Here is a 17,038-nt window from a genome sequence, read left to right as displayed (position 1 = left end):
ATATCACGACATAAGGGGGTAACAGTATCATTAAAGGAAGCCTGCTGTCTTTGTCCGGGTGTCACCACATTAGTAACAGCAGAAAACATGTGTCACTGCAAGGAATGGGGGTAGTACCAACATTCAATACTTTCATTATAATATAAATCCTTCCATTGTCAATCATCATTGTCAATAAAGCATTGTCCCAGAGTCTTAGTCCTTCCTTTACTCTGCTGCCACTCTATCTGTAAGATGAACCAACAGGATCCCCAGCACCGCAGGGTATCTGCACAGAAGTACTGGGTACAGAAATGTTTGAAATCATGAAGCACCTCTTCAGGGGTCATTGATTTAAATCTCTTAGGAAACCTAGGGCTACTTTTGGGGAAGCAATTTTGGGGAACTGCTGCACTTCTTGCAGCCCCCACATGCCACTTAAAATACTGCATGCATTAGCACATTGAAACCAGACCCACTGGCTTTGCCAGTGTTTATTTAAAGTAAATGATGTCTGTGTGATAATCTGGCTGTAATTGGGCCAAACCGTTTAAGATGTCTCATTAAAGTCGGGGATACCAGCAATGGTGGCAGCTAATGGAGAGGAACAAGAGAAGAAATTACAAGAAGACTGGCATGAAAGGGTGCAGGGGGGGCGGAGGGGAGGAGCTGCTGACATCATCCATATCATGTGGGACTGAGAATCAAAAATGTGGGCTCCACAATGGCACCTGATGCCCCCTCTCCTCACTCTCGCCTCAGATTCCCTCTCCACAGTTATCACCACCTTTGTCTTCCGGACACTCACTGGTACCCCTTATATTTGCCCTCATGAAAAGCAGAATGCAGAGCCCAGATTGGGATGGAAAAAGCTGGTTCTCTAAAAGGGTTGTGGCAAAGTAGTGTAATTAGGAATCCTTTCCCAGAGGCGTGGCCTGTTTAATTGAGGGCGTGGGGTAAAACGTTTAACTAGGATCCTGTGCTTCACACAGTGTGCCCCTGAACAGTATTTGGAGCCTCTGTGAGTTTTCGGTTCTTGCATCCACACTTTCAAAAAGTAACAACTGGTACACCTAAAACAAGCCAGCTCCACTGGCTTTGATAATGCTTGTTAGCAGTATCAAATACACGAGTAACAACACTGATTTGGTTGTGAATAATTAGAACTGACAATGTTTCAATTCTATAAATATGACAGTGTGAGTTAAACATAAGTGTTGTCTTTGGGTGGGGTAGTGGTCGGAGTGTCTCAATCATTCCTGTTCTCCCCTTCATGGAGCTTTACAGCCTCTCACACATTTTTCCTCCTCACTTCTTCCTAAATATCCTCCATCTGCAGCTCTCACACATCATCTCTTGCAACGTCTTTCCACTCTCTCCTTCTGTGCATTCTTTATTTAATCTCCTCCAGGTCACCATCCCACCACTTACACACCCGGGGCAGCTCCTCCATAAGGTGGGAGGAGTGTCACCCCCACCAGCGGCAGAAGCTGCAACGCTTTCACCACAAAGGAATAATAAACCAGGTTTATTATTCCTTTGTGGTGGAGAAAGGGGCGGGACATAGGGGATGACAGCCTCTGAGGGCAGTGCACAGAGCACTCCCCTCAGACCGCATGTGTGGTTGGCCGGCCGTCCCGGGCCGGCCAAACACACATGCGCTGTAGGCTTTCTCCAGCCCGACAACTGTGAGAGCCTGCGCAGGGTCCCAATCTGCCTGCGAACGCCCTGGCTGTGCGCTCCCCACCAATCCTGACGCTGCTCTGAGCAGCGTCAGGATTGGCATAGGGCAGACGGGGAGCTTGTGCCTGCAGCGACGATGAGGGAAAGAGGAGCAGCACGTCGCAGCGGCAACGGATGAGGCAATTTTTGTCTTTATTATTATTTTTTTATTATTAAATGTCCCGCTCCCCCTTCCCTGCTCGCGGACCCACCCCGCCGTTTAAATAGGAGCGAGCCATGACTGGCGCACACCCACCCACTCACAGTGCAAGCAGTGCATTTTCTTTTCCTTTGGCCTTTCCACTATTTGCTCAGCTATGTACCTCGGTTACAAACCTTGCCATTAAAACACTATGAGATCAATCGTCTGTGCACTCAGAAGCCAGGTCAAGGACTGGATGGGCCTGTATTGTGAAGAACTTTATGACCCATCGATAGGCAGGACCTTAGCCTCAGCTTTCATTTGTGCCCCTTTATAAACACTCACATAAACCTGACCTCACCTGGAAGCAACACAGTTCACCATATCCAGTATTCAAGAGTCACATGTTGCATGAAAAATCTACATAAACACATCTGGGAATGCAAATATTAGGGAATGAAAGATGAAATGTGAAATGATGGCATTTGAAATATAAACATGGACTTCATCGCTGACGTGGATTATCTTCAGTGTATTTTAGGGGGGGGTGAAAAATTTTGCTACACCGGCGGAGTTCGCGAGTTTTGCCTACTCCGCATTCGCCTCCAACTGCTGTGTAGCAGAATTTTTCTCACTCATGGTTCCCAAACGTTAAGTTGGTGAGCGAGACTTTGCATCTCCTAGCACAATATTAGGTGCTAGAATGCCTCTCGGTGAATTTTCTCAATGCGGGCGGTCACGGCAGGTCGCCACTGTTCACGTTGAGAAAGCTCACTCAAGTAGAAAATCTACGCAAGTTGCAGAAAGAAGTAGCACCCCCTGGCGCACCTCGTGGTGCCGTTTACGCTGATTTTACAATGCAGAACAAGCACCCAGCGCTAAAATCTGCACGAGCTGCGCAGTGTGCCTGAATCTCGCCCGCTTGCGGAACTCCGTAGATCCTTGCTGAGTTTTTATGTAACTCTGCAAAATACAGCAGAGTGAAACTGTGAGCTCTGCCCACCTCTAGTTTCTTTACACTGGTCGTTAAGAAATCGGTCAAAGTTGTTTCCCCATAAAGTTATGGACATAAATATTTGGCCTGATATGGCCCATTTCAAAGGCATCCCTCAATTACTGTGGGGCCTTGGACCTGTCAGGACCCCACTGGTTTGACCAATACAAATTTTAGAAACCAGTTACATGAAAATCACTGATGCAAATAAAAAGACTGTACAGGCTTAAGTTTTATCAGTTCTTTTCGAGAGTAAAGTAGATTTATATCCTCACCCCTCGTCACTTCATGTTGGGCTAATAAAAGCACCTCCAAAACCAACATTTTATTTTTCCCGGGGGTTCAAAAAATCCCAGGAGCGGAGCTGCCTTCCTGCTGTGCTTTCCTTCTCTCCAGGCAGGGAGCCTGTCAGTCTGAGGCTTTGGAGCTGACATTATCACAGGCAGGGTCTCATAAAGGCGGCTTAGAGCACAATCCCCTCTTCCGCACGCGCGCGGCCACATCTGCACGCGCCGCAGCCACATCTGCACGCACCCCGGCTGGTCACTGCTGCACTAAAGGGCACACAGCCGTACAGCACATGGGCAGACTGTGCACAGGGTCAGGCCGCACCTAACATTTCAGTTCGCTTTACAAAGTTTGGTGCAGGGTTGCAGAAAACTCATCAACCCTCAGTATTTAAAGGGATTTTACATACCATAAAATTCAGTGTTTGTGCAGACTTTATCTTGTCATAGTTGCCAAATGGCTCCATGGCAACAGAGCCATGTTTAGCTAGCTCAATGTTTTGCTTTTTTTAAATCCAAGAGCCCGCTTCCCTTCGAAACCCACCCACGTGTAGAATATAGGCAAAACTACAAATCCCAGGATGCACTGGTGTTGGTTAAAATGCTGTACTGGGTGACGATGACTGGGATGGGATCGGTCATTTGGTACTGGGTGATTAGGAAGCCCTGCAAAAAGTCATGGCTGCCTAGCATCTTCCCGGCCTGGCTGACACCCCAGCAATGGCATGATGGGATTTGCTAACCCACCTGAAAAGCAAAACTACGCATCCCAGAATGCAGTATTCTGTTTGTTATGGTATGCGTTTTTGTAGTGGACATGTTCACCGTTTACTTGCCTCTTAGCGAATTGGTGCCCAAGTTATCTGTGATAAAAAAAATGCCAAGGCTGTCACACATGACAACAAACCTTTTGGAATCTATTCCAAAATCATAAGAAAACTGAGACATGTACTGATAGGCCGGTGCATCTAAAAGGCCAGTGGGACTTGGGCGGATGCAGTCACAAACCAGGCTGGTGCATTTGAAAGGACTGGGAAGGCAGTCAGGGCCTTTCAAATCAGAAACACGGCGGACATGTGCACCTAATGTCACATATGACACTTCAGCAATTTCTGTTTTAATATCCAAGCGCACAATGCATTATGGGATTTGTACCTTCACTTTTAACAGTGGTTAGAGAGGCTGACGGATCCAAGAGTGCAGAGTGCAATTCAGTGAAAGGTCAGGAATTGCTGAATGTGTCACATGGGGCACAGTCATTTTCTTTTAAGGCAGGTTGTTTCTTCTGGATGACAGGCGGGCAGCTGAGATACTGCATCAGTGATGTACCAGGTAGGTTGGCAGGATCGGACTGGCCTATAGGGCAGTCTGGCAATGCTCAAAGGGCTGGTTGGATAGATCAATGTGTATGTCACTTTTTGGTCTGTTTGTGGGCTATTGTGTGTTTTGGTGGGCCATTTCATTACTGTTGATTTCCCTGATGTTATCACAAACATTCCCTGCAGCAAGCAGAAATGTGTTATCTTATCTCGCACAACTCACCCAGTGAAGTGAAGACCAGGTCTCCAGTTTCTTGCAGAATTCAAGCAGGGATGAAATGGCTCTGATGTGCAGCAGCAGGTCATTCCAGGCTTTAGGAGTGAGGTAGAAGGCATGACTGCCGTGTCTGGATCTGCATATGCAAAGGGAATGTGCAGGTAGAAGTCCGGCTGAGCAGAGGTGCCTGGTAGGTTTGTGGAAGTTTATGTGAATATTTAGGTATGTGGGGCCATTGTTGTGTCAGTCTTTGTACGTGTGCATTGGGAGTTCGAAGAATGATCGTTTGTGGGTTGGGAGCCAGTGGAGCTCATTGAGGTGCCTGGTGATGGGATTGTAGGGTGGGAGATTGAAGGTGAGCCAGGCCGGTGAGTTTTGTATGGTCTGGAGTTTTCGCGTGAGTTGAGCACTGATTCTAGAATAGAGTTCATTGTCATAGTCCATCTTGCTGGAGTTGAGGGCTTGGGTGACAGTTCTTAAAGTGTTGGTGGGGAGCCATTTGAAGATCTTTTTGAGCATCTTGAGTGTGTGGAAGCAGGAGATGGAGAATGCATTTACTTGGCCGAGCATGGTGAGTTAGTTGTTGAATACTATTCGGAGGTTCCAGGGGTTGCCTGGGGGTGGAATAGGTCTGAGTTCAGCAGGTCACGAGGTGGAATTCCAAAGCGAGATGTCCTTGAGGAAGATTACTACTTCTGTTTTATCTGTGTTGAGCTTGAGGCAGCTGGTTTTCATTCATCTGGTGACTTCAGTCATGCAGGTGGAGAAATTAGTCTGAGTCATGGGTCTTGCCAGAGAAAGAATAAGCTGGGTGTCTTCAACGCAGGGTATGATATTGATTCCGTGGGCATGGAAGGTCATGTACGTGTTGAACAGGGTGGAGCTGAGTGGTAATCCTTGTGGAACTCCTCTGTACATGATCATTCGGATGTCATTGTGGTGGAGATGAGGGCAGTCTGAATACTGTGGTTGGGCCTGAATCAGGATTGAGTGGTGTTGAGTAGGTGATAGTCATTAAGGTGGCAGGTACGTGTTTGTTTAGCATCATTTGCATGGCTTTTGCCGAATAGGGTAGCAGGAAGAGGGGCCGGTAGTTGGCTAGTGTCTTTGGGTCTGCTGAGGGTTTTTTGAAGAGGCAGGATTTGTACTGTGGCGGGTTTCCAGGAGTCCATGTAGATGGCTGTGATGATTGAGTCATTCAGGATTGGGGTGGGGCTGATCTGATGCTGTCCAGCCTTTTGATGAAGATGTGATGAGGGCAGGGGCCCGAGAGTGCTCTGGAGTGTATGGACTGCATAGGCATTGCTGTTTCTTGAGTGGTGATTGTGGGCCAGTCGGTCAGGGTGATCCTCTAGGTGATGGTTGATAATAGTAGAATGGCTGTGAGGGTAGTAGGTTCTGGCTGGAGCTCTAAGTTGTCCTAGAGGCTGGTGATCTTGTTGCTGAAGAATAGAGACAACTTGGTGCAGAGGTCCTGAGGGAGTTATACTGGTGGAGCTGCTGTCTCCATTGCTTTGCAAAACATCTGTACATCATATTTTTACAAGTTCAAAAACTGCCTTGATCTGCAGAGTGTGGGACAATTTTTTAGCTTTCTGATTCGCGAATGGGTGCCTCTGTCTAATTACTGTGCCAGTCCTCCAACCCTGTAGATTGGTACTTTTGATGCCAAGTAGGGCTGGAGCAGAACCTGTCCCGTGCTAGGGGGGCAGGTATGCACCCATGAATTGCCCCCCACTTCACACGTGGGTCCCAGTGTCCCAGTGTCCTTTCAACATAAGGCTATGGGGGTGCCATAGGGCTGAACTCTGTGGTGTGGGCAAGGGAGGGGGCCATGGCGCTTAGCACTGCCATGCCCTGGGTTGGCTCAGGACTATGTGCGGGAGTCTGAACCAGACATAGATCTTAATACAGGTTTGATGAGAAAAGAAATCCCTAAAGGGAGATGATTATTCAGGCTTGGGGATGTCAGTCACTCTGGTAATAATGTGTGCAGTGCACCACAGATCTTTGTTAAGTGCAGGTAACCTCAAGGCACACTGGAATAATACAATACATCAGTGGGTTCAACACCTGCTGGAGCGATCAGTAGGTTATCTGCCCTGCCTGTAGGTCACAGGTTCAAGCCCTGCCACTCCTCTGGGGTTGATAAAAGGAGTACCACTGATAAATGCATACAGCACTTACAAGTTAAGCACTGTGAGGAAAGTAAACTGACAGCCAAAGCTTAATGTGCATTAGTACTAGGCATCTTCTGAAAAAAGAGCAATACACACCAAAAATGAATTAAAAACACCAGCAACTAATTGGCATATAGAGTTGTCAGAGTCAACTTCATTACAGTTAATGACCAGTGGAAAAATGACCGAATAGTGACCAATAAGGTATTTAGACCTCGAGGGGCGGTCCAGCAGGTCAGCAGGGTGGATGCATTGTAGGCACTGGACAGAGCATTCTGCTGAGCGGGTGCCATATGTCTTTTCGCCCAAACTTTGAAAATTTTTTTTTTTCTAAAACATACTTTCAACCTGAGAGTTTGTTTCAAATGAATTCCATTTCCTGCGCAGGGCCCACCTCATGTCTCGTATGGTGGTCCCGACAGAGGTAATTAGTGCTGGCAGGGGCGGCTACTCCGGTGAGGCGAAGGAGCGTTGCCCCACTATCTATATTGCCCCCAGAGATGAAAAAAAAAATAAAGTTAATTTATTACCATATTATTTTTCAATATCCCTGTCCCGAGCTAGGAGTTAGGATGGGGTTGGGCCGCTGCTGACTGGGAGCAGCAGAGAGCAGTGATGGGAAGGGCACTTCAAGTTTAATGTCCACATGTTTCTTTGGCCGTCCGTCTTGCGCCAGCCAGCCAGATGTGTGCATTTTAAACCTCTGCTGGGTTAGAGAAAGCACAGAGCTCCAGTGCTCTTAGGAGCGCTGAGAGAACCTGCTCTAGCCAATCCCGGTGCTGCTTTCATGCTGGTTAACAGCATGAGATCAGCACCACAATGGGTTAAGGGAGTTGACTGGAGCCTCCAGGAGAGCAGGAGAGGAGAGGAGCAGGAGAATGTGTCGTGCTGCAGGCTGCAGCAAGCAGAGTAAGTTATTTTTTTATTTTATTTCCTAGGTGCCGTGCATCTAGCTCTCCCGAATGCTCCCACCCACTTACCCGCCCCACCTCTCTCAGAGTTGCCAGTGAGTGCTGGTCCCTCTGCCCTAATTATATTGGGCCACTGCACCTCAACCGTCCACCAGTAGATGGACTTCTAGGTGAAAGGTTTCCAACGGCAGAGCCGGCTGAAGATCCGCAGTCAGTAATGGTGAAATTCCATGGTTCTAAATGAGGCACGCAGGGGTGTAGTTTTAGGGAGTGTTTAGGGTGTTACACTCCCCAATAAATGTATTTTGTGATAAATAGTTGGGTACAGGTTCTTTCAGTCTGGTATGGTGAGGTACCTGTCACATTTCACCAGGAATTTTGACACAAGGACAAAAACGCACACACACTCCCCCCCTCACTATTTTGAAAGATTTAAAAAAATGTTGGCTATTTTAAAAAATATTGGGCCTGATTACAACTTTGGCGGAGGGGGTTAATCCGACCCCGAAATGTGACCGATATCCCGCCCACCGTATTACGAGTTCCATAGGATATAATGGACTCGTAATACGGCGGGCGGGATATCCGTCCCATTTGGGACGGATTAACACCTCCGCCAAAGTTGTTATCAGGCCCTTAGTGTTTTCTCTCACTTAGTGCCCCTACCAATCCACACTCCTTCTCTCCCTTTCCACTAACCCGTAACCACCTCTCATGCACCATTCTTGAGTGTCATGCATTTTACCTTGATGCGCCAGCTTGATTGGAAATCGGAACCTCACACCCAGGGGCGTGGCTTGGTCAGAAAGATTTGGGGGGGAGGGGCCTCCAGATTTTCCAACAATCAGGCTGGCACATAATGTTTAAGTACACCATACGACAAGCAGATGCATGAGAGGGGCTTAGGGGGCAGTGGAAAGGGAGAGGAATTCGGATTTTTAGAAGTACTAAGAGAGCAAACACAATATTTTGTCAAATGTCTGTTTATGTCTGTGTGTATGTAACAATTCCTGGTGTTACCCGAGGAACACACCTTACCCTACTGAAAATACCTGCAGCCAACTATTTATCAGAAAATCCATTTATTAGGGGGGTGTAACACCCCAATCACTCCCCCCAAAAGCTTTGCCTCTGCTCACACCCCTCGGGCCCCAATCTTACTGACCGAGCTACACCCGTTTGTATTGCCCTGTTTGCTAAATGTCTTCATGGCAATGACTTTATGCATTTGCATGATTATTTCTGTACCACGCTTTCTGAATTCTTTAAATAAATCCTTAAATGTACTTATTCCCTAAAACTCAGATATTGAGTCTGTCCTTACTTAACTGTACTCAATATGCTGTTTCTATTCAGTTATAGAAATAGTGCCTGTTAAATGTTTTAAGGAATGACTATTAAGTCTATGTCCCATAAAAAAGAATAAAGAAATGAAAAAAGACTTGTATTTCGGGAACTATTCCCACCAAATGATGCATAGCCATGCAGGGGTGAGCCCTGGAGCCCCAAGATTAAGCTCTGGGGATACAACTCGGTCAGATGGACATTGGCAGATAAACAACATAGGAAAGCCACAATAAAGTATGAGGAACTGACAGAAGATCTAGCCGATTGGTCAGCAGTGCTGGTCAGGCCACCGGACCCTCCCAATATCCGACCTCCCTATGAAGATGTTTTCATATAAGACCACATCTTTGCTCAACCTACTAATTTTTCTTGCTAACTGGATGTTAGATTATCTCACATTCCCCAGTAGCCCTGAGATGAGCATTTCCGAGTATAAATCAACTTGCAGGAGGTGTGGGATGCACTTGAATGCAAGAGTGATTGCCTAGCTGTGACCTCCATCTTCAAGTTTTATGAGATATAAGAAGGGGCTGAAGAATAGATCCCTGGGAAAAGAGCTCATGCACTGATTGTGGAGTATGGAGAGATTGGAAGTTTTGTTTATCACGCCGTTGAATTTTAAATATCGCCCTGCCATAACATTACATTTAGAATATGGTAAGCAGAAAGGTAAGATTTATTATACTTAACACCAGATGTACGCACCTTGACTATAGATTTGCCATCATGGTTGATATATCTAGAGTTAAGAATACTAAATATTTACTTACCCATATATATCAACTTTCACAATATATAGAATTGATATTCTGGACACAGTCATATGGCATGACCATACTTTGTTACTCAATATTGTGGCATACATCTCGTTGAGGGTTTTTCGACCTATTACCCTCACAGGTTGATGGGGTTTTCAGGATGGCCTAATATGCCTTCTAAGATTGTCAAGAGGTTGAGGCTGGGTCGCAGCAAGAAGAAAGCATCCTAAGATTTAAATTTATCCGGGTTGTTTGAGGAATAGCAAAACATTTGAAAGCTAAAAGTGATTACGATTATAAGAACCTGGAAAGTGTGGACCTGGCCATGCGAGCGGCAGGATGATCTGCTTGGATGATTGATATTCCCTCCTCCTCTACAAAATACTAGATGGAAACATACAGCAAAGTTTTTAATCTCTTGGGATTTATAAGATACTGATCTTTGGGAATGCAAAACCTACAGCTGTTAGGTTATCTTTAAAATGATAACACAGAATCGATATTCATCTCTAATTTTAACCAATCCTGGTCCAAATCAATGGAAACACTACTGAAGGGAAGCCTTAGTCAAGTGTAATATTACTTCAAATCTGTTCAGGTGCTTATAAGGAAGTTAATTAAAGCATGGAGCCTAATGAGGGTAATGAGGAGCCAAAATGTGCACGTACAAAGCAACACAGGCGGAGTCTTTTGTTGTCACCAACAGTAATTAAGAAATCAATGCAATAAAAAGGTCATGTCGAAATTATTAAATATTTAAATTTTGTTTTTTAACTAAGTCAATGTTACTGCCCTTTCGAAGGACTGCAGAACAGAATCAAGAACAAAAAATAATTAAAACATTTTTTTTTAAATCTATCATATGAGAAAATCTTATTCTGTTTACTGATCAATTAACTCTGAAAAGAAGGGAAAAATTAGGAAATTAAAACCAAAAATTGAGAATTTCATTTTATATGATTTATCTCTACATGATTGATTTCTTTGGTTTTTTATCTACTTTTTTCATAGACATTTGAACCCATCCATAAGTATACAGATTTCTCTATCTGCTCTCCCCTTGCCCCTCTTGTAGTCAAACACTGTTCCTACACTGAAATCAGACCCTGGGCAGAAGGATCTGTTGTTACATGCCTGTCTGTCGCTAAGTGTGGGTGTACACTTTGGCCCTCATTTTGACATTGGCGGTAAAAACCGCCTACCGCCGTGGTGACAGCCACCAGAATACCGTCACCGCGGCTACCATCCGCCCGCCATATTATGATAACTGCCGGACTTCCGCCACAAGAAGGGCAGAAATCCGGCAGTGATCATGCTGGCGAACGGTGGGAAGCTGGCGCTGCTACCACCAGCACCACCACACCAGTTGAACGCCACCGACCGTATCATGACCTGTGATACGGCCTGGCTGTGCGCTGCTGGCAGTACCAGCGTCCATTCCCGTTCCCTGCCGGAAGAACTCCTCAACCGAGGTAAGTCGGGCTTCCGACATGGGAGTGGGGTGTTGTGTGTGTGTGTGTCTGGTTGTGTGCATGAATGCATGAGTGTGTGTGTGAATGCGTCTGTGTATGTTGTGTTGTTTGCTTGGTTGTATGCGTGTGAGTGAATGCATGTAAGAATGGTGAAGTGAGTGCGTGTGTGTAAGAATGTGGGTGAGCATGTCTGGAAGTATGCGTGTATGAATGCGAATATGCCAGTGTGAGTGATTGGGTGTATGCGTGGTGCATGTCTGTGGTGTGTGCACGTATGGGAAGGAGTGTGATGATCGAAGTGGGTGTGGGTGTGTGTGATGATCGGAGGGGGGGGTGTGGACGGGGTGGGGTGTGTGTGATGATCGGAGGGGGTGGAGGTGTGTGTGATGATCGGAGGGGGTGGTGATGTGATGACTGGAGGGGGTAGGGGTGTGTGTGTGATGAGCGGAGGGGGTGGAGGGTTTGGCTGGAGGGGGGGTGTCAGGTGTGTATTGGGGGTGGGGGAGACACCTACCGGTGACAGGGAAGGAATTCCCTGTCACCGGTAGGGCCTTCAGCCATGGTGGTAGGCAGGCTGATAATGCCACCGGTGGTACTGTGCCAGCCACCGGGCTGGAGATTGACATCTCCGGCCCGGCGGCTGCTACCGCCATGGCGGTATGAGTGCAGAAGTGTCGGGTTGGCTACAGCCAACCCACCATTCTCATAATGTGGCGGTATGTACCGCCAGCCTGTTGGCGGTACCACCGCCACATAAACACTCACCACCAGGGTCATAATTACCCCCTTTGTGTAGTTAATGCTGTAAATAATTCACGCACAGGAGGTGAGCTCTGCTATCCATCACAATCATGTCCTCCCTTCAAACACTTGAGAGTGGCAGGTGATTCAACATAACAACCAATGAGATGAAGTCCTTGGGGATGGGTTGTGCCAAACTGGACTACAATCAGGGCAAGGACAATGGAGGCTGTTAACAGCAATGGACAGGTTTAATCATGTGTCGCATCTCCGTTCAAGGTATATTGATCATGCCTGGACAGTGTAACTGTAGGGATAGCAATGACGAAACACAAGGCAGGCTTAACTACCTTAAGACTGATTCCTGGCTCTATAAAGACCCTTTTCTCAAGACTGCCTCATCATATCACCAAGTAGATGCATGATTGAGCCCAACCTGTGACTTTATCGTCTAGTAATTGAATAATAAAAATGATGATCTTCAAGGTTCATAGCTGGTAATACAGTAAAAATGTACTACCTTGGAAATTCTGTAGCTGTAGGATGAATATTACTACCAGTGGAATTACTGTAAATATGCCTTTAGTACTGTGGGATTGATCCCAGGCTACCTGGCCATTAAAAATGTGTTTATCCTAACCCATATCACTATATGTGTGCACATAATACCTTCTTCAATTCCTGAGGCGTATTGAAATTGAGAACTGTGAATGGAAACATCAGTTCTCCAGAGGTTCGGAGGGTCCTATGATATCAAGCTCTCCTGAGAGAATTTAATAGGCTCGGCATGAAACAGTAATCCTGAGTTCTACTCCTTTCCCCACTCGCCTATATGGTGTGACCTTGGATACATGCCTCATCTACAAGGGTCGAGCCTGCATCGCATGCGCTTGCGCATGCGTTTCGCTAAGCGAGACGCTTTAGGAATTAAAAAGGGCTCGGAGCCCTGTCCACGTCACGTCAGTGTCTTTTATTGGCTCGTGGGCTTGCCTGTTAGTATCTGCTTGATTTCATTAGTGGAAGGCATGCATACGTCATGCCTTTTCCGGTGGATAGCCCTCCTCCATTGCATCGACCAAGTACAGAAAACATGCGCGGCTCTCTGTTTTCCGTCCGGCACGTGGACTACTTTTTCTTTATTTTCCCAGCGCGATCTCGCTTTGCAGAAGTCGAGCGTTTTACATAATATCGACCCTGTTACACAGTTCATTGCACTTTTTCTGGTTACATGCATAATTGCATTTTTTGGCGATAGGTTTCATTACCAGTGAAAAGTCCGGTTAGGAGTTTGCAACGCTATCAGCTGTAACACGAGGAAATGCGAGACCCGTTGCATTGCAAAAGCTTGTTTCTATTAGCAGCTGAAATGGAAAGTAATGAATAGAGGGAACCAGCAAAATTTGGTTTCAATAATAATAATCTTTGAACTCTGGAAGAGCGAGATACAGATGTGTACGGTCTTGTATCATGAAAGTGTATTCAGTGACTCTTTAGGAATGACAGTGCCCTCTGAGGGTTGCTGTCTTCTTTGAGTCATTTCAAAGGGAACCTTGAGTTCCTGTGAGGGTTTATTTGGAATATGAAACTTGCTGAACTCTTTGCTTTCAGTCTTACATGTGTAGGAGGCTCATCTAGTCCAGTCCATTCTTCTAATTGCAGTACTGTTTATCTCAATAAAAATTGAAGGTTATGTCAAAGCTCTAATTATCGAATTGAGAGGGTTGATGCTCAACATAGGGACAGTCTCAGTCTACGTTAGACTTCGTGAGTTTTAAGAATACTTAGTCTTAGGCAAATAAATGAACCAAGACAAGAATTCAAGGTTAAAACTTCATGGGTTTATTAAAAATGATCATTACAGACAGCAAAAAGTAATTAGTCAATTAAGGATTAACATATTCAAAGAATAATCAAAGTATAACTCTGCAACAGGACTAACATAAGATCTGCATATGAAGAAAACTAGAGGAAAAACAGAATACAAATCAGTAAACAGACTGACATGGAGTCTACTCAGGAAGTCAAGAAAGAAAGTGTAAGTAAAAATGCAACAGGCAGACTAACGCATGTCTGCCCTCAAAGAAATAAGCCAAAAGACAGGCACAACTCCAAAATAACACAGCTTTTATAATGCTTCAGCGTACAGTCGTCAAACACATTTTGTGTTGTGATGTGACACAACAGGGTTGGACTAGCAATGTTGCAAACACATAAACCAGTCAATATTCTTGTAATCATGATGCTGCTAGACATCTACTTCTGAATGCTTTTCATTGGTTAGGCTGTGTATAACTAATTAAGGATATACATTGACATTTAATGTAACACAGTAATACAATGGCTTACTCAGCTAATGAATGGCATGCACAGAACATCTGCAGGAAGCCTTAGCCTTACCAAGAAAAGAATATTCTAAGCATTGCTTCCTCGAGCAAGCGCAAATGTTATATTGCAGACACCAAAATGTAAGGTTTATCTTTGATGATTTTCCTGAAATGGAAAAACATACAAGCATAAAGAGGGAGAAAAGCTTATTTACATAAAATAAACATGCACTATTTTTCAAAAGATTAAATAGCTGTCAGTGCAAGCTGACTGCAGTCTAATAATGCTAAGTGAACTCCATCTAAATTAGGCATTACTTTCTAATTAGTAAAAACTTGCCTACAGTGTGCTGTAGTGTATAAGCTACTTATGCATGTAACGCATTGCACATGCATGTCATGGATTAGACATGACCTGCGCCACTGTACGAGCAAGTCATGAAATAGATATGATCTGAGACACTGCTTGTGCATGTCATGAAATAGACATGACCTAAGACACTGCAGTGCTGCCATGAATGTGACATGCTGTGAGACATCGCACGAGCATGTCTTGAATTAGGCATGAGGTACGCCAGCGCACATGCATTATTCTCCTGAAGTGTGAGGGTCTGTTGGTAGACCCTCTCACCCCCAGGGAGCAGGCAGGTGCCAGACTGTGCCCTCGTGTTGACTCAGCCCCCTCCACAAATAAAGCTGGCCTTCTGGGAAATGCCATGCAGGCGGGCAGCCAGCCGCAGGAGCTGGGAGCTGGCATTTCCAGGCTGGAAGGGCGGATTTAGTGCAATGAAAAAGGCATCAGAGCTCAGCCTCAGGGCGCCGCGGGGGCCGGTCGGGGTCCTCTAACTGCTTTGGTAGAAGGTGCTTCTGGCCAGCGAGTGCCTTGCTTATCACATATTACTGTTTGTACTTACTTTCAAAATTAAAACGTTTTCACTTCTTTAGCTTGTGCCAGATTTCTTAATAAAAAAAATCTTTTTTATCTGCAGCTCAATTATAAACAATGTTTTTTCGACTCTCCTCCGGTTTGAGAATTGCTTTGACTCCTGAAATAGCAAGTGACATCAGAGGAGGATAGTAAGTGAAGACCCTTAGATATACTGCAGCAGCAAGTAGGCAAAGGGGAAGACTGCTTATATGTCTTCACTTCCTGTGTCAGAGCGGAAGTTCACAAGGGAGAACGGGCTAATAAAAAGGAGCACAGCTGCCAAGGTTTCAGATTGCTATGTGCGACAGTTTCATAATTTCAGTGTAATTATGAGTGACATTTCAACGACTATGAGCGACACTTTCTCGCGAGCAAAATCAAGCGATGAAGAGGAGGGAACCATATAAACATCAGAAATCATACCCATTTGAGCAACGAAAAACTCTAAGAAGCGCTTAAAACTGCTTCAAAGCACCAGCAATGGAAGGTCACTAACCTCGTGCCCTGACCCCAGGTGCATTGCGCTCACCCACACGTTCTCTTCATTCCTCCGGGGAGGGGGAGCTCCTGGGGGTCGGCACATCCTTATTTGATTTATGATCTATGGGGAGGTGGTCTGCTGGGGCCCCTCCCGAGCACCAGATCTCCCTTGGGTGCCCCCAGCTACCGAGGACCAGTGATGCACCAGGGATCCCCGGGACTGCGATGCTGAAGAGGGTTGGCTCGCTTGCTGGGATATGAGTTTCTGTGACAGTAGGATACGTAATATATCGAGAATCCTATACTTCCCGCTGTACACCAGCGCCACCTGGTGGCCTTTGACAAACAGTGCTGGAGCTTAGCTAGCAAAGCGCGAAACTGGAACTACACGGTTCTGTTGCGTGACAAACTCAGCCATTGCGTACTCCAGGGTCTCGGGAGCGAGGAGCCCCCCCGGCGGCGGGTCTGGGGGCACCAGGGCGCAATACCTGCCTCTTCCCTAACAAGCCCCGGCCTGCTGGTGTTTGCTCGCTGGAATTGGAAGAGCAAAGCTCACATTCCTGGCGCGCTGGCGATTCCCAGCAGCCCCCCCCCCCCCCCCCCCGTTTACCTCTGGATTGAGCCCCCACTGCCAGCAGCCCCCTCCCCCCTGTTTACCTCTGGATGGAGCCCCCTCTCCCAGCACCCCCACCCCCGTTAACCTCTGAATTCAGCAGCCCCCCCCCCCTGTTTACCTCTGGATTCACCCCCCCCCCTTGTTTGGATTCAACACCACCCCCCCCCTGTTTACCTCTGGATTCAGTCCCCTCTCCCAGCCCCCCCCCCCCCGTTTACCTCTGGATTCCGCCCCCCCCCCCCGTTTTACCTCTGGATTGAGCCCCCTCTCCCAGCAGCACCCCTCCCTCCCCCCCTTGTTTACCACTGGATTCAGCCCCCCCCCTTGTTTAACTCTGGATTGAGACCCCTCTCCCAGCAGCCCCCCCTCCCGCCCCCTGTTTACCTCTTTGTTCAGCCCCCTCTCCCAGCAGCAGCCTCCCCCCTCCCCCGTTTACCTCTGGATTCAGCCCCCTCTCCCAGCAGCCCGAGCCTGGGGTGGGAAGCCCAGAGGTGGGTCTCCTGTCTGTCCTTACAGCGCTGGGACAGGTCCCGGCTCCCCCTCTCACCGTGTGATCTTGCTAATCTTAGCATTTTATCAGGTGCCAAAGACCCGTCCTGGGAAGGCCGGGCCTAGGTGCGG

General features: G+C 46.7%; 1 protein-coding gene and 1 long non-coding RNA gene across 2 annotated transcripts in view; one reads left to right on the top strand and one right to left on the bottom strand.

Annotated features, from left to right (window-relative positions):
* Nucleotides 1-16,044, bottom strand: part of LOC138297212 (uncharacterized) — a 246,792-nt gene extending 230,748 nt beyond the window's left edge. The window contains exon 1 of the long non-coding RNA XR_011203935.1: nt 15,818-16,044. This is a non-coding gene — a long non-coding RNA (uncharacterized lncRNA). The remainder of the gene's footprint in view (nt 1-15,817) is intronic.
* Nucleotides 1-17,038, top strand: part of LOC138295359 (exostosin-1-like) — an 854,232-nt gene that overhangs the window by 654,590 nt on the left and 182,604 nt on the right. The gene's annotated exons all lie outside the window — the stretch shown is intronic.

The sequence above is a fragment of the Pleurodeles waltl genome, chromosome 5 (genome assembly GCF_031143425.1).
Source record: "Pleurodeles waltl isolate 20211129_DDA chromosome 5, aPleWal1.hap1.20221129, whole genome shotgun sequence".
Taxonomy (NCBI): Eukaryota; Metazoa; Chordata; class Amphibia; order Caudata; family Salamandridae; genus Pleurodeles; species Pleurodeles waltl.
This window is presented reverse-complemented; position numbering and strand designations above follow the sequence as displayed.